Genomic DNA, 26,449 nt, shown 5'->3' on the forward strand with positions numbered 1-26,449 from the left:
CTTCCTTCCTTCCTTCCTTCCTTCCTTCCTTCCTTCCTTCCTTCCTTTCTTTTTGCTTTTTTTTGGTGATGTGGCTAATATGGAAATGTTTTGTGTGATTTCACATGTATAAATGATATCATATTCTTTGCCTTCTTAGTGGGTAGGGGAGGGTTGGGAGGAAGAAAGAGAATCTGGAAGTCAGAATTTAAAAAGTAAAGAATATTAAACATGTACAAATAAAATATAATTTTTAAAAAAGGGAAAAAGAGAGATAGTGTGGTATAGTGGTTGAAATATTTGACTTGGATTCTAAAAGACCTGGGATGAATGCTACCTATGTTATTTACTAGCTACATGGTTCTGGACAAGTCACTCAACTTAAATAAGCCTCAGTGTCCTCCTTTGTCAGGTAGACATAATAAGAGCCTGTATTTCAAAGGGTTTTGTGAGGATCAAATGAAATAATGTGTGTAAAGTGCCTTGAAAACCTTAAAGTGCTATAGAAATGTCATCCATTAATTATTTATTAATTCTACACATAATTAGGAGGCTTATAATTGAATAATTTTTATGTCACTGGGGACAGTCCTATGTAACTGCTATTACCTTACAAGACAACAGCCTGCCCCAAATGCCTTTTCTACCACTTTCCTCTGTTGTTATTGAGCCTTCCCTGGCCCCCAAACCCACTTTGAAACTCAAAGAATAATGGACTGTTTAAACAGAAATCATTTATTCCATTCTCCTTATTTTATAGAAGAAGATACTGAGGCTGAGAGAGGGAAAGGAATTTGCTTAAGGTCACATGAGAAGTCACTTAGAAGAAAAGGTGGAGCATCTGTGTTCTGTGACTTCCAAGCAAATTTCCCAGGCTACACTGTGTCTTATTTGTTATTATTTGGATTTATACAGTTGAAATGGACATAATATCTCGTGTAGTGACTGACGCACAGTGTAAATGATGAGGGATAGCTCCCAATAGGTTCAGCAGGAACTCTGATCTTATCTAAGACCAGAAAATCTGCAATAGCATCTGGAAAGAATTCAAGGTCTCAGGCTTAATTGGAGTGAGAGTTGTAGAAGTTTATTTTTATGTTTCATAGAAGTGGGCATGAGTCCTTAGGGGACCTGCAAATGAGAGGGGTACAGGCTTTTACTTTTAAAGGGTAGGGCTGCCATTGTCAGGGCTGACCGGATGAATGTAAGGAACCTCAGTGCATAGATAAAAGTTAGGGCTGACTGAGAGGAACTTGTGACTTCAGTGCATAGATAGTTTAACTTGGAGATGAGATTTGGGCCAGACCATAGGAGACATGGGGAGATTAACTAGGACAAAGGAGTCACAAGTTGTTGTCTAGGCAGAGTGCGGATAGGAGGAAGGGGCAGAGTTTGAGGCTGGGAAAGGGAAACTTGATTTTACAGACTGGTTTTACAAACTGATTTTACAAAGTTTTACAGACTGATATTACTACAAATTGATTTAGACCCCAGGTACCTCATCATAAATGCTTCATAAATGGTTGTTGATTAATTGATTGATTATCTGTCAGAAAAAAGGGGACACAAGGGCCCTGGATGAGAGAAAGCCTTCTCTGTAGCCTTCTTCTCTGAAGCCTTTCTTGGCAGCCACAGCCTAGATCCTTCTATGAGCTCAATTGTTGTCTCTATGATGCAAAAATAACACATGATGCTATAGACAAAATTTGAACTCAGAGAAGGATCTAGTCTGTGGCTGCCAAGAAATCCTGTTGAGGCTAAGCCAAGACTCTCCAATGAACCACACTTCCTGATTACAATGAGAACAAGTCTACCATAGCAGATTAATACAACTTTTGGGAATGTCTGTTGCAGGGCCCAGTACTTGACATTAATTTTGTCCAGGGGAAAAACAGGCCTCTTGAATTTAACATTAACTATGTCTAGTGGACCAGCAAGCAGAAACATCTGAAACAGAGGCACATGCATTTTTTTGTAAGGGAAATCTTGTCCGTGCAGGCACTTAGGTCTTGTTATCCAGGAGCTTAGATTTCTTTTTGGGTGACTGGGTGGGGAGGAGGTGATATGTTTATGGGAAATGGGGCATGGAACTTAATGAAGGCCAGTAGAATAGAAGCTGTCAAAGACCTGTCAAGTTAAATCCAAGGAAAGATTTTCAAAGCTAACCATATTTGAAATTGTAAGCTTTCCTTTCTGTAGGCAGAAAACAGCTATATCCCTTAAACCATTCACTGTTTTGTTAGAAATCCCAAATCGGTTAGCCCATAAAAGATGATTCTTCTTGCACTTCTAAGGGTATCTAACTGGACTGGCTTCTTTAAAGTGTACATGTTTCATCCTTGTTAAAATAGATCAACAACATCCAAATTAGAACTTCTTTTTGGAAACATTTTGCTCCATGGCTGGTGATCTGGAAAATATTTTCTTTCTTTAAAAGAGAGAAAGAGAGAGAGAGAGACAGAGAGAGAGAGAGAGAGAGAGAGAGAGAGAGAGAGAGAGAGAGAGAGAGAGAGAGAGAGAGAGAGAGAGAGAGAGAGAGAGAGAGAGAGAGCGAGAGAGAGAGAGAGAGAGAGAGAGAGAGAGAGAGAGAGAGAGAGAGAGAGAGAGAGAGAGAGAGAGAGAGAGAGAGAGACAGAGAGAGAGAGAGACAGAGAGAGAGAGACAGACAGAGAGAGAGACAGAGAGAGAGACAGAGAGAGACAGAGAGAGATGCTTCTGCTTTGTCAAAAATCTGACTGTTACTGAGAGTTATTTATATAAAGACTAATGAAATGTTCTGCTAGTAATCAATGGTGATAGATACAGAGAATTTTAATGTCTTCTGGCTTTATGGATTATGCTAATGTCCATCTGCCCATAATTGATAATTTGTTCTTCAGTCCCAGGAAAATAAACAGAATTGTGCAGTTAAATAGAAAAGACAACTCTCTGTGATAGAGGTTTGAACAATTTTCTTTTCTCCTCTGTAATGTCTTTCATCAGTTGGAAGTTACTTAGTAAAAGCAGAATTCCGTAATGCTAATACCAGTCCCAAATTACAAATGTTGACTTGGAAGGGACTATATGTATGTGTTGATATCAACCTGAAGGCCTCTAAATGACAGTGGGAAGAAAAAATTCATAACTAAGAACTTCTAATAACATGGTCTAGTGAACTTGATTTAAATACATGTCAGGGAAAAAAACTAAACAGTTTGGTTCCTGAGAAAGTACTGAAAAATGAAGATTGAATAATGGTTAAATAAGAAAATTTGTTAGAATTAGAATTAGTGTTATTAGAATAATTTATTAGAATAAATTAGAAAATTAAGCCAACTATCAGGAATTCATCTGTATTTCTGAACAGTAGTCTGCAGTCAAATCTTCCTTTGATCTGGGCTGTGTTTGTGCTTGTATTAGTCACCAAGCATTTATAGAGTGCTTATTGTATATTGAGTTCTACAAGGTTTGTAGTTGTTGCTGTTCTGTCATTTCCATTGTGTCCAACTCTTCATGAGTTCATTTGGGGTTTTCTTGGCATATATATTAGAGTGATTTGCCATTTTCTTCCCCAGCTCATTTTACAAATGAGGAAACTGAAGCAAACAAGGTTGAGTGACTTGCCCAGGGTCACACAGCTAGTAAGTGTCAAAGGCCATATTTGAAGTCAAGTCTTCCTGACTCCAGACCTGGCACTTTATCCTCTGCTCCACCTAGCTACAAAGTTACCTAAAGAATTACAAAATCTTTGCCCTTAAGGAAGTGATGGTTTTACATTCAGGAATTTTTAGAAGCCAAGTTCTTTGTATTACATTCCCTCTGGACTGGGAGTCAGGAGAGAGCTGAGCTTGGAGTTAGAAGACCTGGTACTGAATTCTACCTCCTACATTGGCTGGCTGTGTTACCATGGACAAGTTATTTCATATTTCTAGGGTTGTTTCCTCATTTGTAAAATGGGGATAATAGTACTCTGTCATGTCTTGTTATAGGGTTACTGTAAGAAATATATTGTATAAACCTTACAGTGTCATAGAAATGTGAACTAGTATTGTTATTAATACAATGTGTAGTGGATTATGAGCAGAGCTGGCCTTATGGTTCTAAGGCCCCCTAAATGCTGCGGGCACACAAAGATCACATTGCATCCTGGGTACTGGCCCAAGAAGGGTCATTTTCTCTTTTGGCTCATTATGCCTCCTGGAATTTTCTCTAGGAAATCTTCAAATATAATTTAGGTAGAGCTTTGTCTAGGCTTCCCTAAATGTGGATAAAAGGGTCTCTACAGGCAGTAAAAGTAACACATGTAGCTCAGGTAGAAAAATCTCTTATCTCAGTCCACTGAAAATGTCTAAGATGCCCAGGAACTCACAGGAGCTTCTAAGCAGATACAGAACACACATAGGTAGTAGACTCCTTCAGAAGACAATCATATTTTAGGCCTACCATACCAGCAGTATTCCTTCCCATCTAACCTGTGCTGTCTGAATCATTTATGATAATGGAAGGAGGTGTTGAGGTTCTGAAGTCATGGGGAGTCCTTTTAGTGCTGTTCTAGCCCTGGAGGTCACTTAGACAATGCTCTTCTTTTCTCAAAAAATGCTGTATTTGGAAGATTCCCTTCACTTTCTAGGGAGACTGTTCTCTAAAGTGTCTGATTTGGGATCTCTTAGATATAAGGTTACCTATAAGGCAATAGCCAAGCCTGGCTCTGTGCAGAGAATGTCCTTTCTCTTTGCTAGAAAGCTCAATTTTGAGATCATATAGCAACTTGAATTGTCCTCTCTTTCATCCAGGAGTTTGTGTTTCAGAAGCACTGTTCATGAAGTCCGTTCAGCTTAGGTGGGCACACACACTTTGCTGCTTCTGCTGCCATTCAGGTAGTTATACAAGAAATCAATCTGTTCCAGCTTCTGCTTTCTCTTGAGCTTGGAAAGCTTCCTCTCAGGCTCCCACCGCAAGGGCCATGGCCAAGTGCATGCCTTCCTCAGCAATGCCTTTCCTTAGAGAAGAAAAGGATTTCTTCCTTTTCCTGAGATAGTCTGGAAGAGAGGCAATGCAGGGAGTCAGCCTTCCTTTTCAGTTTGCCTCTTAGAAAACAAAGCTACATCAGGTAAGGTTAACTAGTACCTTAGAACTTTAGCACAGTGTGATGGCTTTCATTTCTATCAGGAGACAAGCAGAAAAAGAGTACTGGTCACACCAAAAGACCCCAAGTTTATAGTTTGAGTTGCCATAGAGATATAGCCTTCATCCTACTTACCAGAGGATGGACTTTTCACTAAAGGAGACCACTGGGTTATCACTGGCTTCCTTTTCTCTTGATGATCTGAGTTCTGCTTTTTCGGATGTCTAATGGGGATCTATTTTTGCTACTTTTAGAAAAACTAGGAGCATTCGAGCAGGGGTGGGGAACCTGAGGCCTTCAGGCCGCATGTGGTCTTTTAGATCCTAAGTGCGGCCTTTTGATTGAATCCAAACTTGACAGAACAGATGCATTAGAGGATGAGATGAGGCTAAGGAGACCAGTGCTTTCTATTCTTCTGTTTGGTTGCCTTTTATACTTATCCTTCATTTTCTCAAATTTCTTTTAAACTGTGGCAGGAGACTCTCCTCTGGAATTCCTTTCTTTTGGAACCCAAAGGGTCTTAACTGAAGAGACTGAGGGAATGGGTAATGGAAGGCTAGCATAGTAATAAGGGACATTTATATAGTACTTAAGTAGTTTTCAGCTTGCAGCAATGTTCTGAAGAAGCTACTACAGCTCTTATAATCTATATTTTATAGAAGAAAAAACTGAGGCTCAGAAAGGTCAAGAATCTTACCCATAGATAACCACATAGATAATAAGAATGGCAGGGGTGGAAGTTGAACAAAGGTCTTCCTGACTCCAAGTCCCACACTCTAGTTTCTAAACTACTTGGCCTTTAGCAAGAGAGAGCTAGTTAGAGACAGCAGCAGAGACTTCTGATTTGGAAACCATGTCTTTTTGGCTGTGCTGCTCAAAGCAGAAGACCATCTGGTTCCCAGACTTGGAAGAGGACTTTGACCTATTTATACATTAATTTTTACTTTGCAGTCGTTTCTAGTTATAATGCTCTTCCTCTGCTGTCATCCCCCTTCCCCCTGCATCCAGTGAGTCTTCCCTAGTATTTCAAATGGCAACTCTCTTTCTAGGGTTGTTTGTAATCTTGCTCCTAGCTTAGTAACTCAATAGTAGATTGCCTGAATTAACATTTGAGCTTACATCTCAGGTTTTCCTGGTCTTTTGACTAATACCTCCAAAGACTTATGAGCTTTTGACTTCTGCTTGGAGGTGCAGCCATGTCATTTTTGCAGTGATGCCTTACAAATGACTACAGTGAATGAAACCAAAGGAGGTCAGTGGGCAGTGCTCATCACAATTGCCTTATTCCCTCTTTCTGTCACAGCTCACTTCTCTGCTTGTCCAAAGAATATCATGGCAAAAGCCCCTAAAAATTTGTCACACCAAAGACTTTTCTTTGGAAGAAAGTCATTGTTTGGAATGAATAATGTACCTTGAGCCATAACACACTTAAAATGTCCATCCCAAACACCCAAGGTATTATATGCCAATTCTGAAAATGTAACAAGACTAGTAGCCTTCTCTGTGCTTATTTATTATGCCTTTTCTCTTGCTAACAGGAGTTGAGGTCTGACACAGTAGCTTGTCGTAACAGTTGGTTAAGGATAACTATTTCTGCCTTCTCTGACAGTCTTTTTTTGTCTTCTCATAAGTCAGACTGTTTTATAGATGGTCTAGGAATTATTAAACTGTTGGCTTCCCTATTACAGATTGTAGCAGAAAGGAAAAGTTGCTGCAAACTAGTGCAGTGCTGGGCTGTACTTGAAAAATATTGGAATCAGTTGGGATGGCACCCTCCCATATATTCCTGTCAAAATCTATTGACTGAATTGTCTGAATATCAAGCACTATAAAATATGATAGCTTATGTGTTTGAATTAAAGGTGGAGAGAAAATGGATTTTCAAAACATTTTTAAGTAACAAAAATGTTATTTCTACACTAGGGGTTGGCAGCCTTTAAAAGACAACACGCCAGAACTCCATTTAGATGTTTGCAAAAATTGATTGCCTCATAATGAGGAAGTTTAGAGATGAATTCAGTCATCAGGCTTATGAAGAAATAATAATGATGAGATGATAATAATATCTTCCTTGATTCCCCCTAGCTGCTAGTATCTCCCTGCTTCCCTTCAATTATCTTGTATTTCTTTCTTATATACTAAATGTATACCTGTTGTTTTCCCAATGAAATATAAACTAAGGCTGGAATGGTGGTAGTTTTGTCTCGACATTCTCAGCACCTAGCACAATGTCTGGCACCTATGTGGCGCTTAATAAATGTTTGTTTACTGGCACCTGATGTTAATGTTACTCAAGAGTTGGCAAAGGACTTTATTTCTATCATCTGCTTTGTTCCCAGTAGCAATCCTGTGATGTTATTCCCTTCATTTTGCAGATATGAAAACTGAAGCTTAGTGAGGTTATGTAAATATGGGTCCTCTTCCTCTTTCTTTGATCTTTTTTGGATAGAAGGCCAAATAGTGGTATTGCTGGGTCAAAGGTTACATACAGCTTAATGACTTTGGGGGCATATCTGCAAATTGCCTTCTGGAATGGCTAAACAAATTCATAATTCTAGCAGGAATGCATAAATGTGAATGTTTTCCCACAAGTTCTCTAGCAAATGTCATTTTCTTCTTTTCTTGTCTTTGCCAGTCAGATGGCTATGAGATAGAAACTCAGAGTTGTTTTAATTTACTCTACTCTGATTTGGAGCCTTTTGGATAGCTTGGGTTTTGTACTCTGAAAACTGCCTGTGCATCTTTTTTGATGCTATGTCTTCTTGGGAATGGTTCTTATTCTCATATGTTTGAATTTTAGTTACTGATATATGTTCGATATGAGAACTTTATCATATAAACTGACTACAAAGATGCTTTTCCTAGTTAAATTGTTTCTTTTATCATTTTAGCTGAATTAGTTTTATTTGGGTAATTTTTCTTAAATTTTTATAATCAAAAATGCCCATTTCATCTTCTGTAATCTTTTCTGTACCTTGTTTGTTCATGAATATTTACATATTTGATAGTTGCAAAGGGCATTTTCTTCCTTGTTCTCCTAATTTCTTTATGATTTAATATTTTACATCTAGGTCATCCATTTGGAGCTTATTTTGGTTTATGGTCTGAGATGTTGGTCTAAACCTAATTTCTGTTAACTTTTTTTTTCCAGTTTTCCTAGATGTCTTTATTGAATAGTGAGTCTACCAAAATAGTTAGATTATTTAGATTTATTGAACATTGTGACTCTTTTTTAAAGGTCCATTGTTGAGTAGAATTTTATTGAATTGTGGTTGGTAAAAGATACAGTATAGAATCTACTTTTCTGCATTTGTTTCTGAGGATTTCTTGCCCTAATTCATGGTCAGTTTTTGTAAAAGTGCCATACAGTCCTGACAATATATAAAGTCTTTCCTGTTCTCATTCAAGAATCAATAAATATGTTTCATGTCTAACTTTTCTTAAATTCTCTTAAGATTCTTAACTTCTTTCTAGCTTATCTTCTTTGTTAGATTTGTCTAGTTTTGCAAGGGGTCATTAAGGTGCTGTACTATTATATTTTAATTGCCTTTTTCTCTCTGCAATTCAGTGAACTTAAATTTTTTTTCAGTTAACACCTGTATATTTTCTATCCCTACTTTCTCTATACCCCAACTGGAAAAAAGAAAAAAAACATTGTCATAAATATGCATAGTCAAACAAAACAAATTCTCATAGAAGAAATAATAAAAGTGTCTCATTCTACATATTTAGTTCATCGCCTCTTTGGCTTTCAGGAGCTGTCATTCTTTTGCACTGTTCCTCTGAAATGATAGGAGGTCATTTCACTGACCAGAGCTAAGTCTTTCAAAGTTGTTTGTCTTCACAGCATTGTTATTACATATTTTGTCTTCATGATTCTACTCATTCCCATTTGCCTCAGTTCATCCAAGTCTTTCTGAAACCACACCCTTTATCATTTCTTTAAGGACAATAATATTCTATTATGTTAATATAACATAATTTATTTAGGCATTCCTAAATTGATAGGTACCCTCTTAGTTTGTAGCTCTTTGCTACCACAGAAAGAGATACTACAAATATTTTATACATTGAAAAATGTCCCAGAAACCTTAGTGAGGTTTCAGTCTATTAAAGCTATATACACTACACTAAGACTTTTGGACTCTCTGTATAAGACTTTTGCCTCTTTTAAAAAACTTTTCTGGGTAAAGGTCCACTACTGGTATCACTGGGTAAAAGGCCGTTCACAGTTGTTTTCACCCCCATTACAAACATGTATAGTCAATGAAAACAAATCTCCATATTGGCAATGACCAAAAAAAATCCTCCTTCTGTATTCCTAGTCCTTCACCTCTATATCAGCAGGTGGAGAGTATGTTTCATCATTAGTCCTCTGGAATCCTGGCTGGTCATTATGCTGATAACAGGTCAGCACAAATTCTGTTCCATCACATTTATGTACCATAACTTCTTTATCCATTCTTGAATTTATGAGTACCACCTCAGTTTCCCATTCTTTGCCACCTCAAAAAGAGCTATAAATATTTCTGTATATCCTTAGAGTTTGTTTTGCGTAGAACTAATCCTTCCCTTAATCTGCCTTTCCTCTAATTTTCCATTCTCCCCTTTCCCCTTATTTCCATGTTGAATGAAACACATTTATGCACCCAACTGTGTGTGTAGTCTTCCTTCTTTTGACAAGTTCAGATGAGAATGAGTTTCAAGCATCAGAAGCTCCCCTCCCCTATGCTCCCCTCCTAGTTTATTTAGATTTCTACTTGTGCACTCTGACTGAATGTGATATTTTTCCTTACTCTTTTACCCCACCTCCCAACTCCTCTGTCTAGCGTATTCCTCTTACCCTCTCCATTCATCAGGTTAAGTTCATCCAGATCTTAAAAACCAATCCTAGGCCTTGTCTTATTGAGCTCCCTCCATGAAACCTGGTGATGATATCAGGGGACACATGTATTATCTCTATTTGAACATAAGGATTTTTTTTTCTTTGTTTACCTTTTATATTTCTCTTCACTTCTTTGTTTGAACTTTAGAGTTTCTTTGCAGTGCTGGTCTTTTTATCAGGGATGGTTGGAAGTTCTATATTTCATTAAAGGTCCATTTTTCCCCCTGTAGCTTATACTTAGCTTGTGTGATTGCATTATTTTTGACTGTAAGTGCATATCCTTTTTCTTCTGGAATATCATATTCCAAGTTCTCTGCTTTTTTTTTAAAGCAATCGGGGTTAAGTAACTTGCTCAAGGTTACACGGCCAGTTATTTCTGGGTGTGGTGCTGAGTATCTGAGCCCAGATTTGATCCAGGTCATCCTGACACTGGAGCTGGTGCTCTTACTCGCTGAGCCACCTGGCTGCCCCTAAGCAATTGGGGTTAAGTAACTTGCTCAAGGTTACATGGCCCGGTGTTTCTGGGTGGGTGCTAAGTGTCTGAGCCTGGGATTTGATCTCCAGGTCTTCTCAACACTGGAGCTGGTGCTCTTACTCGCTGTGCTACCTGGCCGCCCCCTCCCCCCTCTGCTTTTTTATAGTAGTAGCTGCTAAAATGTTTGTGATCCTGACTGTGGCTTCTCAGTACTTGAATTCATTCTTTCTACCTGCTTGAAGTATTTTGTTTTTGCTTGGAAGCTCTAGATTTTGGTGCACTCTATCCACTATAGTCAGTGTCAGGAAAAAAAAAAGGAGTTTGTTTTCTTAAATTCAGTACCTGATTCTACAGCTAGGTGGTGCAGTGGATAGAGTGCCAGTCCTGGAGTTACAAAGACCCTTCTTTCTGAATTCAAATCTGGCCTTTTCATTTATTATCTGTGCAACCCTGGGCAAGTCATTTCGCCCTGTTTGCCTGAGTTTCCTTATCTGCAAAATGAGCTGTAGAAAGAAATAGTAAACCATCCATTATCTTTGCCAAGAAAACCCAAATAGAGTCATAGAGAGTTGGACATGACAGAAACAAATCAATAATAACAACAAAAATGATGTCTACTCTTACTAGTAACAAGTATTTTCTCTTATGATGCATATAACTTCTATTTTCTATCCTGCTTTCAGTTTATATATTGTGCTAATTTTACCTCTACATCAACCATATAAAGCAGGGACTGTGTATGTTTTATCTCCATGGCATAGTTAAGGAAACAGAGGCTTAAACATGTTAAATGACTTGCCCAAAATCTCAAGGTCCATAAGTGGCAAAGCCATTCAGACTCAGGTCTTTTGACTCCTAGGTGAGTGCTTTTTTTCCATTACAGATTATTTCTCAGGGATATCTGTCCAGAATTGTTACCTCAGTCATCATCCCTAGCACATTCTTAAATTCTGCTGAAGTGGAAAATAAATAAATTATTCCTAACATGGAAAAAAGATTCAATAATCATATCCCTACTGAAATCCAAGTGGTTTAATAAGGGATGAAGGGAAGGCCAATTTTTTTCTATCAGAAATGGAGAATATTTATTATGTAAGGCTTGGTTTTCCTTTTAAGCAAAAAAATAATTTAACATATAACAAACTTGTATGGTTCTTTATAGTTTTCATTTTTTTCTTTTCTATGCATGTTTTTCTTTTTCATTTTTCAAATGCTTTATTAACTTCTGATTTACATCATTCATTTCCACCAGATTCTGAGTTATATATTTTCACTCCGTTTTTCCCCTACACACTACCCCAAAATAGCAGCCCCACAGTATATCCCTTCCTCCAATATGCTCTCTCCCATATCTTCTTTCATACCCCCTTTGACTTTTCCAGTAGGGCATGGTGGATCTCTATGCCCCATTGCCTGTATATCTTATTTCCCAATTACATGTAAAATAGTATTATTAATAGTATGTATATATTTAAACATTTGATATTAAAACTTTGAATTCCAGATTCATTCCTTTCTTCCCTTGTCACCCACCCTTACTGGAAAGATAAGCAGTTCAGTATAGGTTGTACATGTGTAGCTTATGTGAAACATTAACATAGTTGATATATTGTAAAAGACTGACTATATTTCCCTCCCTCCTATCCCACCTCCCACTAGTTCCATTCTCTACTTTGATCCTATCCCTTTTCAAAAGTGGGTGCTTCCAACTTGCCTCCCCCCCCAGCCTGCTCTCCATTCCATCATCCCCCCTCTCATACCCTTCCCCTCTACTCTCCTATAGGGTGAGATACCCTATTTAGTTTGTATTTCATTCCCTCCCTGAGCCAAATTCAATGAGAATATGTTTGACCTATTCCCTTTTGCCTTCCTATTCTTCCCCTCCATTGTAACCATTTTCCCTTGCCTCTTCTATATGAGATAGTTTACCCCATTCTGTCTCTCCCCATCTCCTCTCATTATATTCCTCTCTCACCTCTTAATTTCACCTTTTAATTATCATCCCTTCCTATTAAATTGGTCCTGTGCCCTCTATCTATGTCTACCTGTAAACATATATACACACATTTACATATGTATTCATATGCCTGTATAACCTCTGATATAGACATATATATATATATATATATATATATATATATAATATTCCCTTCAACTATTTTCATACTGAGAAAAGTTTTATCAGTTACAATGATCATTTTCCCATGTAGGAATGTTAACAGTTCAACTTTGATAAGTACCTTATGGTTTCTTTTCCCTGTTTACTTTCTCATGCATCTCTTGCTTCTTGTATCTGAATATCAAATTTTCTATTCAACTCTGTTTTTTTCATCACGAATGCTTGAAAGTCCTCTATTCCACTGAATGACCATATTTTCCCCTGAAACATGATACTCAGTTTTGCTGGGTAGGTGACTCTTGGTTTTAATCCCAGCTCTTTTGATCTCTGGAATATCATATTCCAAGCCCTTCGCTCCCTCAGTGTAGATGCTGCCGGATCCTGGGTTATCCTGATTGTGTTTCCACAATATTCAAATTGTTTCTTCCTGGCTGCTTGTAATATTCTCTCCTTGATCTGGGAATTTTGGAACCTGGCTGTAATATTCCTAGGAGTTTTCTTTTTGGAATCTTTTTCAGGAGGTTATCAATGGATTCTTTTAAGCTCTATTTTGCCCTCTGGTTCCAAAACATCAGGGCAGTTTTCCTTGAGAATTTCTTGGAGGATGATTTCTAGGTTCTTTCTTTGATCATGGCTTTTAGGTAGTCTAATAATTTTTAAATTATCTCTCTTGGATCCATTTTCCAGGTCAGTGGTTTTTCCCATGAAATATTTCACATTGCCTTCTATTCTTTCATTTGTTTGGATCTGTTTAATAGCATCTTGATTTCTCATAAAGTCATTAGCTTTCATTTGCTCCAATCTAATTCTGAAGCAATGATTCTCCTCACTGTGCTTTTGAGATTATTTTTCTATCTTGCAAATTTGGCTTTTTAAGGCATTCTTCTCCTCATTACATGCCTTTTTGAGCCTCTTTTGCCATTTCAGTTAGTCTGTTTGTTAAGGTGTTATTTTCCTCAGTCAGGCCGTTGACTCTCATTTCTTAATTTTATTGCATTGTTCTCATTTCTCTTCCCAGTTTTTCCTCCAGTTCTCTTATTTGTTTCTTAAGGTCCTCTATGGCCTGTATTTTCCTGTGATGTTTTTGGCGCAGGAGTTCTGACTTCACTGTCTTCCTCCTGTTCCATGCTTTGATCCTTTTTGTCCCCAAAATAGGAGTCTAATGTTGGGTTCTTCTTTTTATTTTGTTTCCTTTGCCTGGGCATGTTGCCACTCAATTACTTGATGTTTGGGCTTTTTTGCCACAGTAGGACTCTGCTACCAGACAGGGGAGCTTTCATCCCAAACACTGGGGTTTTCTCAGCTGCTGGAGGTATTAGTTGGAAGCCCTTGCTGAAGCCTCCATGTGCTCTGGCAAGCTGGACACACACCCCAGGACCTCCACCCTAGACTGCAATACAGATCCAAGCAGGTTAAAGCAAGAGTGATTACCCCTCAGACTGGTTGCTTGGTCCCTCTATACTCTGAAGGACAGGAGCTGAAACTGCCATGTGGCAGCATCAGCTGCACTGCAGCCCTCAGCAGCTTCTTGCCCCAGGGGCAAAAGCCGAGGCACTCCCAACTACTGGGTCCCAAAGTCCATACTGCACTGACCTCTCACTTTGTCCTTCACATCTATGTGTTGATAATTCTGGAAACGACCACAGGTGCTGCTGATCTGGGGTCCCTCCAGCTGGTGGCTGGTCAGGTCTGCCTTAGGGCTAAAGCCTTGGCGTGGGGCTGGGCTTGGCTCCCACAGTGGTGCACTGGATGATTCCTGGAGGCCTGCTGGGCTGTCCTCAGAAGGAGGTTAGCTTCTCTGTTTCATTTTGTGGGTGCTGTAGCTGCAAAGTTTGTTTAGAGTCCCCTTTTACATGAATTGGGGAAGGTGGAAGCCAGGAGCCATGGGAAGGACCTGCTTCAAGGCCATTCTTTTTAAGCAGATGAGGGCCATTTGAAAAATCAGATCACTCTTAGCTGAAAAATTGGATGTGGACACTAGAGGTAAGAATTTGCTAATGTTTAAGCCTTTGTCATTCTTTGCTTTCTCTCGCCCTATGTTCTTTTGTTTGTTTTTGCTTTTTGGAGACAGGAAGGTAGGGCAATTGGGGTTAAGTCAATTGCCCAAGGTCACATGGCTAGTTTTGAGTTAAGTGTCTGATGTCAGATTTGAACTCAGTTCCTCCTGACTCCAGGGCTGGTGCTCTATTCACTGCACCACCTAGCCACCCCTCCCCCTATGTTCTTAATCTGGTTCATTTAATTCAGAAGAATGATGGACTATCAAAGGTAGAAAAAAATTGAAAAATTTGATAGACTGTATGAGTTCAGAGCATTAGTAAGAAAACACTGCATTGTACTCACCTGAATGTTGCTGCTTTTCCTCGGCCTCTGATTCCATACCCATATCAGTCTTATCTGTCTATTTGAAGAGTTTAAGACTAGAGGTTGAAGACCCATGTTAATGGTGCAATCAAACATCTTAGGGTATTAGTTGAGACAGCCAAGCCCAAGTGTGAGCTGAAAGGAATCCACAGGAGGATACATTAGAAGAAGTTGAAGAAAACGGATTGATCTTGCCAGTCAGTGGCATTCTGAGAGAAGCATTTCTTCTCAGTATATTTGGAGAAGACAGGCATCTTTGGGTGATTATCTGTGATTTCAATGTTTTTTCTCCTTACAGGAAAAGGGAGTCTCACAGAACCCTTGTAGGCCACTCACTAATAGAATGATTAGATAAAGGGTGTTTGTTGTACAAACCATTGCTTGGGGGGACGCACCAAGCCAGAACTAGTATTTAGCTGGCTAGGACATTGCCTAGTTTGAGACTTGAATAGATAGACAGGAATAGGAATCCTTCCTTCTTTTCTCTTGGCCACATAATTCCATTTTTCAGAGGAAAATAAAGATGATTGAGAAGCTATAATATAATAGCTTCATATATTGCTACTGGTGAATGAGTGAACTTACAAGAATTTATCTGACATGTCCCTCAGTGTGTTAGTTTCTATAGGGGTATACAGAAGAACTATATAGCAGTGGAAAGTTCACTGAATTAGGAGGCAGAAGATGTATTCTAACTGTACCATTTATTAATTGTGTGACATTGGGAAAACCATTTGACATGCTTGAGTCTCAGTTTCATCATCTGTGAAATTGGGATGACAATATTTGTATTGCCTACCTTGCTAGGTTGTTATGAGGTCTGAACTGGACAGTGTCTATGAAAGCAGCTTGTAACTCAGTAGCACTATACAAATACTAGTGTAGAATTATTGTTGGCCATCTTTGGAGGATCAAAGGACATAGAGACCTGCTGGCCTGTAATGTTCATGGGGACATAAGAGTCCCTGGATTTCTGTTCCTGTAGACTTGAGGGGATTTCTATCTGGGCTTTGCAGTCTGTACATAGACAGAAAAGTAGGGAAGGAGGATAAGTGAACATTTAGGGTTCACTTTAGGGACAAAGAGGTAGGCCAAAAGCAGGGGAATACAAAGTAAGAATTAAAATCTCTTTGAAAAATGATTTGCATGGATATAGAGAAATGAGAGTAAGAAGAGATGCATAATAGGAGTATACCAGCGCCACCTGGAGGGGGCAGAGAATAGGTGAGCCCAGCAGAACCACTCAGGATCTACCTGGGCTGGACTAGTAGCTGTGGTTAGTGAGAGTGTGTGGAGGCCATTTCAGAAAGAAGCCCTTTCCACAAGAGGGTTTGTTTCTGGGTTCACATAGATCTGAATTTATCCTGGAATGGGGCCTGACCCCAATAAGTCAGGATGTCATATTTCTCTTTCTCTCGGGGTCATTGCCCTCACCCCAAATTAGCTTGGGGGAAATCTTTAAAACGAAACTTAGGTATGGCTCATATCTGTGGTCTTCTCTAAATGGAGATAACATGGTCCTTTCTAGAAAAGGTACTCATTGTACAATATGACTATCCTTTACAGTATATCAGGTGATTTCTTCTACCACAGAAACTGTTTAAGATATTAAAGACTCATTAAGAAACATAGAAACAAAACATTTCAAATAGACCATTAAATTTATTAAAAGCCCCTCGAGAAGGTAAAGACTCTGCAGGACTGTTGCTCAGATATTTCATGTTCATCTTTGTTCTTCATTGTCCAAACAGTTCACAAAATTCAGATCTCTGGGTCAGCCAGGCATGACTTTCTTTATTCCTTCAGTCACAGGATGATTCTGGCAGTGATATTCTCCTCTGAGAAGCAGTGTCATGGATACAATTTTTCAGGAACTCACAGTCTCATAGGGTAGTAACCATGGCTGAAAATGTCTTTTTCTCAGGATTGATTGCCATGGGTCAGTGCTCAGAAAAGGAAACAGAAAGGGTACCAGAGATTTGAAGGCAGAGTTCAGACCTGCCGAGGCATCCACAGGCTGATAGCCATTGCTATATGTTTTTCAAGTCAGTCCCTATTGTTTCTAGAAGGATAGGAGTAGCGGAGAGAGAAAAAAATATTAGTGGGAGTAGGAAAGAAGGTGATAAAAGATTCCCAGAAGAGGAGGGCCCCAAATAGAGAGTGCCATTTCTGCAACCTTTATGGACTGACTACCTAGGAGAGATGTTCCTCCACAATGAATCTTAATCACTGGTCATCTTTGACAAGTCATGGAGACAAATCAGGAGCTGCTATGTGTTCCCAGCAGCGTGTAAGTCCTTCATCAAGGAGTAAGAGTGCATGTCCAACTCTGTGGGAGGTAACCTTTTCTGATAAAGGTTCATACCCTGTAATTTTATAAAGTGGATTTGGGAACATATCAAATGATCATGGTTTGCCTTGATCAAGTCACTGCTACGTAAGGTGTTTCATATATCACATAGTCCTTGCTCCCAAGCAGTTTTAGGTCTAGCTGAGGAGACTCAAATAAGATAAATGGAAACATCTGAGAGCAATTTAGTATAGTAACAAAGATCAATGAACATGGTGTCAGAGGACCTGGGTTCTAATCCTGGCCAGGCTCCTTACTATCTTGGTTCACCAAGTCACTTAACTCCTCTCTATTCAGTTCTCTCATCCTTAAAATGAAAGAAGCATCTGTTGTCTGCCAGACACTGTACACAATGCTAGGGATAACAGAGTCAAAGAGAAATGGTCTCTGCCCTTAAAGAGATTGCATTTCATCAATGGAGACAACAAATACTCATGGGTAAAAGCAAAACATAAACAAGGTAATTTGGGGTGGGTAGACAGTCAGATTTCACTGAAAAGTTTCAATTTCAAAAATCTGACCTGCAAATTCTATATTGTTTCTGTCTTTTTCTCCTCTGCAAATAGTTGTCAGTTGTAGGAAATTATATTTTTGATCACTTCACGAAGATGCAAAATTATAAAATGCTGTCTCATTTCAGACCAGATCTGAAATTGAAATCCAAGTTTTCAGAAGTATATGACAGTCAGAAGAGCATACAATAAACTTCATCTCAGGCTTTTATAATATAGGAGAGACTATACTCTTTGGGAACTATGTGGCACTCCTTCAGTGCGCAACTTTAAACCACTTCAAGCAGAAGGTCTATAAACATCCTTAATTATGCTATAAGCTTAAGGAAAGATTATATGACTTTTTCAATAGAGAATGATAAGTGATAATGTTCATAATCCAATTAAAATGTGTCTTTTAAGCAGAGTTTACCCAAAGTCCCAGGAAAGTGTTTAGAACCTGGGATGGTTGTATAAAAAAGCTAAATGCACCTGCTTCCTGTCTGAGCACCCTCCAACCTGCTTCTTTTCCTAATTTCTTATTACTCTCAGGGGCATCCCCATGTATTGTCTCAGTCACCCAGGATTGATACCTCTGTCATTTTTAACACTTTTCTCTCTCTTGCTCCTATTCCCAGTCACTCACCAAATGCTGTTTCTACATCCATGGTATCATTTGTATCAGTCTATCCCCTTTACTCCATTCCTCTGGACTATTTGTGGCCTCCTAACTGGCTTCCCTACTTGCAGTTTCTCCTCCCTCTAAGCCATCCTGCCAGATTAAAATTCCCAGCACATATTATTGGGATATTATTGTATCTTGTTGCTGTCCTGTTGTAAAGCCTTCAATGGATTCTGATTGTCTACCAAATAAAGTTCTTACTGCTTAATATGTAATCCAGGCCCTCTACTCTCTTGGTTCTAACTCACCCTTCAAATTTTATTTCCTCATGTAGTCTTTGTTCAAGCCCAAACAGAAAGCTTACATTTCCCCTACTTTCCCATTCCCTGGCTGTCTTTGCAGTGTTCTGCCTTGGAATGCCTTCTTCCTAATCTTTGGCTTGAGCTCTAACTTCAGTATGAACCAACAGTGAGATCCTTCAGTATTAAAACCCAGAAAGCTAATGTGGTCCTATTAGACTGCATTAAGAAAGGTCTCTCAGCTAGGAATAAAGAAGAATAGAATTAGGACGATGCAAGGATTCTAGATCATCACAAATGATGATCAGGTGAAAGAACTGAACATGTTTAGCCAGAAGAAAACTAGCACTTGATGGGACAAGGGGGAGGAAATGATACCTGTCTTTAAAAGGCTGTCATGGGGAGGAGGATTAGGAATGTTCTGTCCTCTACCAGAGGTCAGAACTAGGAGCAACGAGGAGAAATTGAGAGAAAGCAAATTTAAATTTGCTGTAAGGCAAAACTTCCTAAAAATGAGAAATATCCCGAAGTAGAATGGGCTGCTGGGGCCTTTGAGTGCTATCTCTCATTGGAGCTTTTCAAGCAAAGGATACATGACCAATTATAACTAACATTGTAAAAATTACAAGTTGAACTAGATGTCTACTAGGGATTTTTGCACCTCTGAAATTCTTTGCCATTTTGTATATATGAACAATTGATCTTTTGGGACCTAAATCTGCTCCCTCTTGCAATAAGCCTTCCCTGATTATCCTCTCCAGAGAGGAATTTTTCTTCTTCAGAATTCTTAGGGCTTTATGCTTTTCTTATCAACTTCCCATATTTGAATATTATACTACTTCACCTGTATGTCCTAGCTCTTTTACTAGACTGTAAGTTTAATGAGAGCTTGTTCTTCAGTTGTTTTTTAGTTGTTTCCAACTCCTCATCACCCCATTTGGGGTTTTCTTGTCAGAGATACTGGAGGGCTTCAACATTTCCTTCTTCAGCTCATTTTACAGGTGAAGAAACTGAGGTATACAGGGTTAAGTGACTTGCCCAGGGTCACAGAGCTATTAAGTGTCTGAGGCCAGATTTGAACTCATGAAGATGAGTATTCCTGACTCAAAGCCTGGAACTCTATCTAGCTGTTAATGAGGGCTGGGAACCCCCCATCATTTGTTACTGTATTCATCCCCCACAGTAACGTGCACACAGCAAGTACTTGACAAACATTTGTTGAGATGATGAATTCAAGGTTAGTGCTTTGAACCTCTCTGACTCCTAGAATCCATCCCATCAAGGCATCTGGATTCAGTACAATAAAATATTTATTAAGTGCCTACTCTATGCAAGACAGTATGCTGGACACTGAGGCTATAAATACAAGAATGAGAGGTAAAAAAAGATAAGGACTGAGAAAATACCATTTAATTTATCAATAAAGAGATTGTTATAGATCTTGGAGAGAATAGTTTTAGTGCAGGGATGAGAATGGGAGCGTGATTACAAAGGCTTCAGAAATGAGTTGGAGGAGTGGAGCATTCTGCTCTTGGATAACTTTAATGCTGGACAGTGGTTTTGTTTTTTGTTTTTTTTGCTTTCCTATTCTACATGGTAGACTTTCAAATATTTGAAGATAGCCTAGTTTTCTTCACAGAAACCTGGATGCTGAAGTTGTTCTGCTCCAGAAAGAAGAGAGAATGTTGAGAATGGCCAGCACACCTTCCTCTGTATTCTTTTGTTCATAATTGACTAATTTCTAAGTTTAGCATTACTATTTGGATGACCCATCATCTCACCTCCTGTTGGGGCATTAACAGGAATACTTCCTTAGAAGTACCTGTGAAATATCAGGTTAGAATTGAATGTTTTCACTTAGAACTCTCTCTTGGATGTCCTAATCACCTTAAACACTTCTTCATGCTTTTGATCAGATTGCTTGACATAACAGGTCCCAGCACAGCAGAAGTAACACATGTTTTGGCTTAGAATTGTTTGTCAGAAGTGTTTCCTCTAAGTGTTTTGTTGTCAAGGGTAGGCGGTTGTGTTAATTAATTGAAAGTTACCAGTAATGCAAACTTTAATTCCACCCTCCATTTAGCCATTCCATTTTCCCTGAAAGCCCAGAGATCTGCTTTTGGCAGGATACTATTTATCCATGGCCTGCAGTTAACTGAAAAAATTCAATGTTATTTTGACCATCATTATCAGTTTTTGCTATTCAATTTATCCTTTCTTTGTAGTGGGTGTCTTGTATGAAAAATTGGTAAAAGATTTTCTGACCTCGTCCTTATATAAATTAAATGTAATTGTTTCATGCACAATTAAGGATCACTCCACCGCCTAACTCACAAAAAGTCCAATTAGTACATGGATTTGCTGGTGATTCTTTTGAGAAACTGAACATGAACTCAACACAGAGAAATTAAGTGTGTTGCTTTATAGTTTGCTTTTTTTTTTTGCATTTTGGCAGGGCAATTGGGATTAAGTAACTTGCCCAAGGTCACACAGCTGGTAAGTGTTAAGTGTCTGAAGCTGGATTTGACCTCAGGTCCTCCTGACTCCAGGGCTGGTGCTCTATTCACTGTGCCACCTAGCCACCCCAGTTTGCTACTTTTCTAAGCCTCAGTTTCCTCATCTGTAAAATGGAAATAACAGTTCCTTTGGTACCAACATCACAGAACTGTTTGTGGGATCACAGATCATAGATTTTAGAGGACATCTAGCATAACTTCTCCATATTACAGGAGTGGAAACTAAGTCTAGAGGGTTCAAGTGCCATGCCCATGGTCAAAGAGGTAGCAGGCAGCAAAATCAAGGTCTGAATATAGGTATTCTGCCTCCAAATCCAGGATTCTTTCCATTATACAGTGAGGTTGGGATGGTCATAACGAGGTCATTCAGAGTTTAAAGCAATATGAAGATGACAGCTGTTATTAGGTCTGACCATGTCTCCCCCAAACTTATTAAACTCAAGGAGGTTCCCTTTCACTGCTAGGGTCAAATACAAAATCCTATATTTCTGTTCAGCACTTCCTCCAATGTTCCAGTCTCTTTTTAAATATGAGTCTTTATTGATATTTTCTGTTTCTAACATCAAGATAGTTTCCCATCTATCCCTCCCCTTCCCTCCAAGATAGCCATCCCATAGGACAAATCTAATTTTAGATAGGAAAAAAGTCAGCACAATTGAGCAATACATTGAAAAAGCTTGAAAACATGTGCAATGTGGAATGCCTGTGGACCTTCCAACTCCACCAAGGGAGTAGATTGGAGGTATTCTCCTATCTCTTCATTTGAGTCTTGTTTGATCTTTATAATTTTGTTACATTTGTTACTTTTGATTTGTCATTCTTTTCATTTGCATTTTTGTAGTTTTTTGGCTTTGCTTACTTGAAGTCTGCACCAGTTCATATAAATCTTTCCATGCTCTTCTGTATTCATCACATACATTGTTTCTTACAGCAGAGTGATATTCCATTACATTCATGTATCACAAGTTTGTTTAGCCATTCCTAACTGATGGGCTTTCAAGTTTTCCCTGCAGTTTATATCAAATAGAGAGTTTTTCCTTGGTAACTTATTTTTCTACTTTATCAAACACTGAGTTATTTAGTTGTATTGTTTCTGAATCTCTCCCATTGAATCTGTTCCACTGGTATATCTTTTTAACCTATAGCATATTTTCATGATTACTACTTTATAATATAGTTTGAGATCTGAGAGTGCTATTCCCTTTTGGTCCTTACTTCCCTTCATCATTTCCCTTGATAGTCTATATTTTTTTATTTTTCTAAATGAATTTTGTTACTATTTTTTCAAGTTCTATAAAGTATCCCCTTGGCAATTTGATTGATATGGTGTTAAAAGTGTATCATAATTTTCAGTATTTATATTGGTATGGCCAAGCCTTGAATATTTAATATTCCTTCTGCTATTGAAATTGTTCTTTATTTCTTTTAAGGAACACTTTATAATTAAATCTATATGAGTCTTGGTGTGCTTTGGGAGGCTGATGCTCAGATACTTTACACATTTTGTAGTTATTTGTAATGGGATTTACCTCTTTCTTAATTGCTTCTTGTGTTTTGTCATTATTATATAGAAATGCTATTGATTTTTGAGCATTTATTTCATAAATTGCACTTTTACCAAAGCTATTGTCTCAGTTACTATCTTTGCTGATTCCCCAAGGTTTTCCAAGTAAACCATCATATCATCAGCAAACAGGAACAGATTTATTTTCTTTTCACCTGTTTTTATTATTTTAATTCCCTTCTCTTGTCTTAATTATATTACTAGAATTTCCATCTAGCTAGGGACAGTTAAATGGTGCAGTGGATAGAGTACCAAGCCTGGAGCTGGAGAAAAAAAATTGGCAAACCACTCCAGTAATTTTGTCAAGAAAATTCCACAGAAGTCACAAAGAGTTAGACATAACTGAAAATCACAGAACAACAACAGAATTTCCAGAATTATATCAGTAGGTATTCTTGTTTCATTCCCATATTTATTAGAAAAGGCTTTAGTGTATCTCCATTGCATATGATTCTTGTTATTGGTTTTAGATAGACACTTTATTTTGTTAAAAGAAAGTCCCTTTATGCCTGTACTATGCAGGGTTATATTTTGTCAAAGAATTTTTCTTCATCTGTTGAGATGGTTGTGTGGTTTTGGATGTTCTGGTTTTTAATATAACTAATTATGTTGATTGTTTTCCTAACTTTGTATCCCTGGTATAAATCCTACTTGATCATAAGAAATGATTTCTTGGAAAAATCACTGTAGTCTGATAGGAGTTTGTTTAAAGTTTTTAAGTCAATGTTCATTCATGATATTGGCAGTTTTCTTTCTGTAGTTTATCATTCCCTAGTTTAGATCTTAGAATTATATTTGTCTCATAAAAGGATTCCAGTAGCTTTGTTTCTTTCAGAATTTTTGAGAATAATAATTTTTGAGAATAATTTAATGCCATACCAATAATACTTTACCAATGTAAACTATGGGTAGTAACTGAGCTTTAAAGTTTGATATAATTCTCCTGTGAATCCATGAGGAGTAGGAATTTTCTTTAGTAGCTCCTTTATAGTTAGATCTATTTCCTTTTCTGAAATTGAATGATTTAAGATCTCTTTCTCATCTTCTGATAGTTTTTGTAATTTATATTTTTGAAGGCATTCCTCTATTTCTTTTGTGTTCTTGGTTTGGGTAGCAAATAATTGTCCCTAATATGTTCTGATTATTCGTTTAATTTCTATTAATATCTATCTATCTATTTTGCTGTCCCATTTAAAAGATGCCATAAATCTTGTAACTCCAGATTCTCCAGAAATTTATTAAGTTCATATTTCCCCTTTTGTTTAGTTTTCTGTTAGATTTATCCAAAATTGATAGAGGGATTTGTTGTTGTTTTGTTTTGTTTCTTTGCTGGGGCTTGCATTGCAAATTCCAGGTTTTCTGTTCTGCTCATTGTTTTTGCTGTGTAGGACATAAGTTTTGCTCTCATAATTTTCCTTTCTCTTTTACAATATTCAGGAGTTTCCATGTCATGCGAGTAATAAGATAGTGGACCAAACCTCTTCTCTGATCCCCATGACTTCTAAAACCTCTGCAAAACTGAAGATAAGGAGTCTTCAGCTGTTTCCATGGTCTAGAACATCAAGAATCCAAAGCAAGGTAAAAAAAAAAAAAACTATAACCCAGGAACTGAGGCTCACTGACCCAGAGTTCTCTCAACACCACCTCACCCACATCCCAGGCTAGTGCAAAACTGCACTAGAAGACTCAAGAACACAATACATACTTACTTTAAAACCCACCCCTATACCCTGGCCCCCCATTCTTCTTTGTTTTTTAAAAAATATTTTATTCTTTTAAATTACATATAAAAATGTTTAACATTTGCTTTTTTTTTAAAAAAAGTTTAAGTTCTAAATTATCTCACTCCTGTACCCTCTCCTTGAAACAGCAAGCAGTTTGATATATTATACATCTTTTAGTCATGGAAGGCATATTTCCATAATAGCCATGTTGTGAAAGGAGACACATACAAAAAAATTAAAAAATAGTATGCTTTGATCTGCATTTAGACTCCTTCAGTTTTTTTTCTTTGAAGGTGAATAGCATTTTTTCATCAAAAATCCTTCAGAATTGTCTTGAATCTTTGTATGACTGAGAATATCTAAGTCATCCAATATTGCTGTTACTGAGTATAGTAGTCTTCTGTTTCTGCTCACTTCACTTTCTTTCTTTTTTTTTTAAGCAATCGGGGTTAAGTAACTTGCTCAAGGTTACATGGCCAGGTATTTCTGGGTGTGGTGCTGAGTGTCTGAGCCTGGGATAAAATTTCCAGGTCATCCTGACACTGGAGCCGGTGCTCTTACTTGCTGTGCTACCTGGCCGCCCCTCACTTCACATTCTTATCAGTTCATGGAAGTCTTTCTGGGTTTTTCTGTAAGCATCCTGGTCATCATTTATTCTATCACAATCATATAGCACAACTTTTATAGGCATTCCTTAATTAATGGGCATCCCCTCAATTTCTAATTCTTTACCACCACAAAAAGAAGTACTATAAATATATATATATATATATATATATATATATATATATATATATATATATATATTTTACATATAGCTTCTTCCCCTCTATCCTTTTTGATCCCTTTGGGTTACAGACCTAATAGTGTTATTTATTTCTGGATCAAAGAATATGCACAGTTTTATAACCTTTTGGGCATAGTTCCAAATTGCTCTCCAGAATGGTTGGACTAGTTTACAACTCTACCAACAGTGCATTAGTGTCCCAATTTTCCCACGTCCTCTCCAACATTTGTTATTTTCCTTTTCTGTCAAATTAGCCAATCTAATAGTTGTGAGGTGGTACCTTAGAGTTGTTTTAATTTGCATTTCTCTAATCAAAATGATTTAAAGCATTTTTTCATATGACTATAGATATCTTTAATTTCTTCATCTGAAAACTTCCTGTTCATCTCTTTTGACCATTTATCAATTGGGGAATAACTCATATTATTATCCACTTTACTCAGTTATCTACATATTTGAAAAATTAGGCCTTTGTCAGAGATACTTGCTATAAAAATTATTCCCCAGATTTCTTTTTTCATTCTAATTTTGTTTGTACTGGTTTTGTTTGTGCAAACCCTTTTTAATTTAATGTAATCAAAATTATCCATTTTACATCCCATACACTCCCTATCTCTTGTTGGGTCATAAATTCTCCCATCATCCATAGGTCTGACAGGTAAATTGCTCCATGCTCCCTTAATTTGCTTATGGTATCACTCTTTAAGTCTAAATCACCTACTCATTTTGGCCTTATCTTGGTATATAGTGTGAGATGTTGGTCTTTATACCTAGTTTCTGGCAAACTGCCTTACAGCTTTCTTAGCAAAGTTTTGTAAAACAGTGAATTCTTGCCCTAAAAGCTGAGATCTTTATATTTTTCAAATACTAGATTACTGTGGTCATTATGTACTGTGTATTGTGTACCCATTCTATTCCACTGATCCATCACTCTAACTCTTAGCCAATATCAGATTATTTTGATCATTACCACTTTATAATACAGTTTGAGATCTGATACAGCTAGTCTACCTTCCTTCACATTTTCCCTATTATTTCCCTTGATATTCTTGACCTTTTCTTCTTGCAGATGAATCTTGCTATGATTTTTTTCTAGCTTTATAAAATAATTTTTGGTAGTTTGATTGATATGATAATGATTAAGTAAATGGATTTAGAGTTGTCATTTTT

At 37.7% G+C, this 26,449-nt stretch overlaps 1 long non-coding RNA gene across 1 annotated transcript in view; it reads left to right on the plus strand.

The window, feature by feature from the left end:
• The window catches only part of LOC138150624 (uncharacterized), an 87,154-nt gene extending 62,827 nt beyond the window's left edge, over window positions 1–24,327 (plus strand). Inside the window, exon 3 of the long non-coding RNA XR_011165598.1 lies at window positions 24,206–24,327. This is a non-coding gene — a long non-coding RNA (uncharacterized lncRNA). The remainder of the gene's footprint in view (window positions 1–24,205) is intronic.
• Window positions 24,328–26,449: the final 2,122 nt, after the last annotated feature.

The sequence above is a fragment of the Petaurus breviceps genome, unplaced genomic scaffold, assembly GCF_028583685.1.
Source record: "Petaurus breviceps papuanus isolate PSGF00001 unplaced genomic scaffold, PetGlider_PUasm1.0 90881, whole genome shotgun sequence".
Classification (NCBI taxonomy): Eukaryota; Metazoa; Chordata; class Mammalia; order Diprotodontia; family Petauridae; genus Petaurus; species Petaurus breviceps.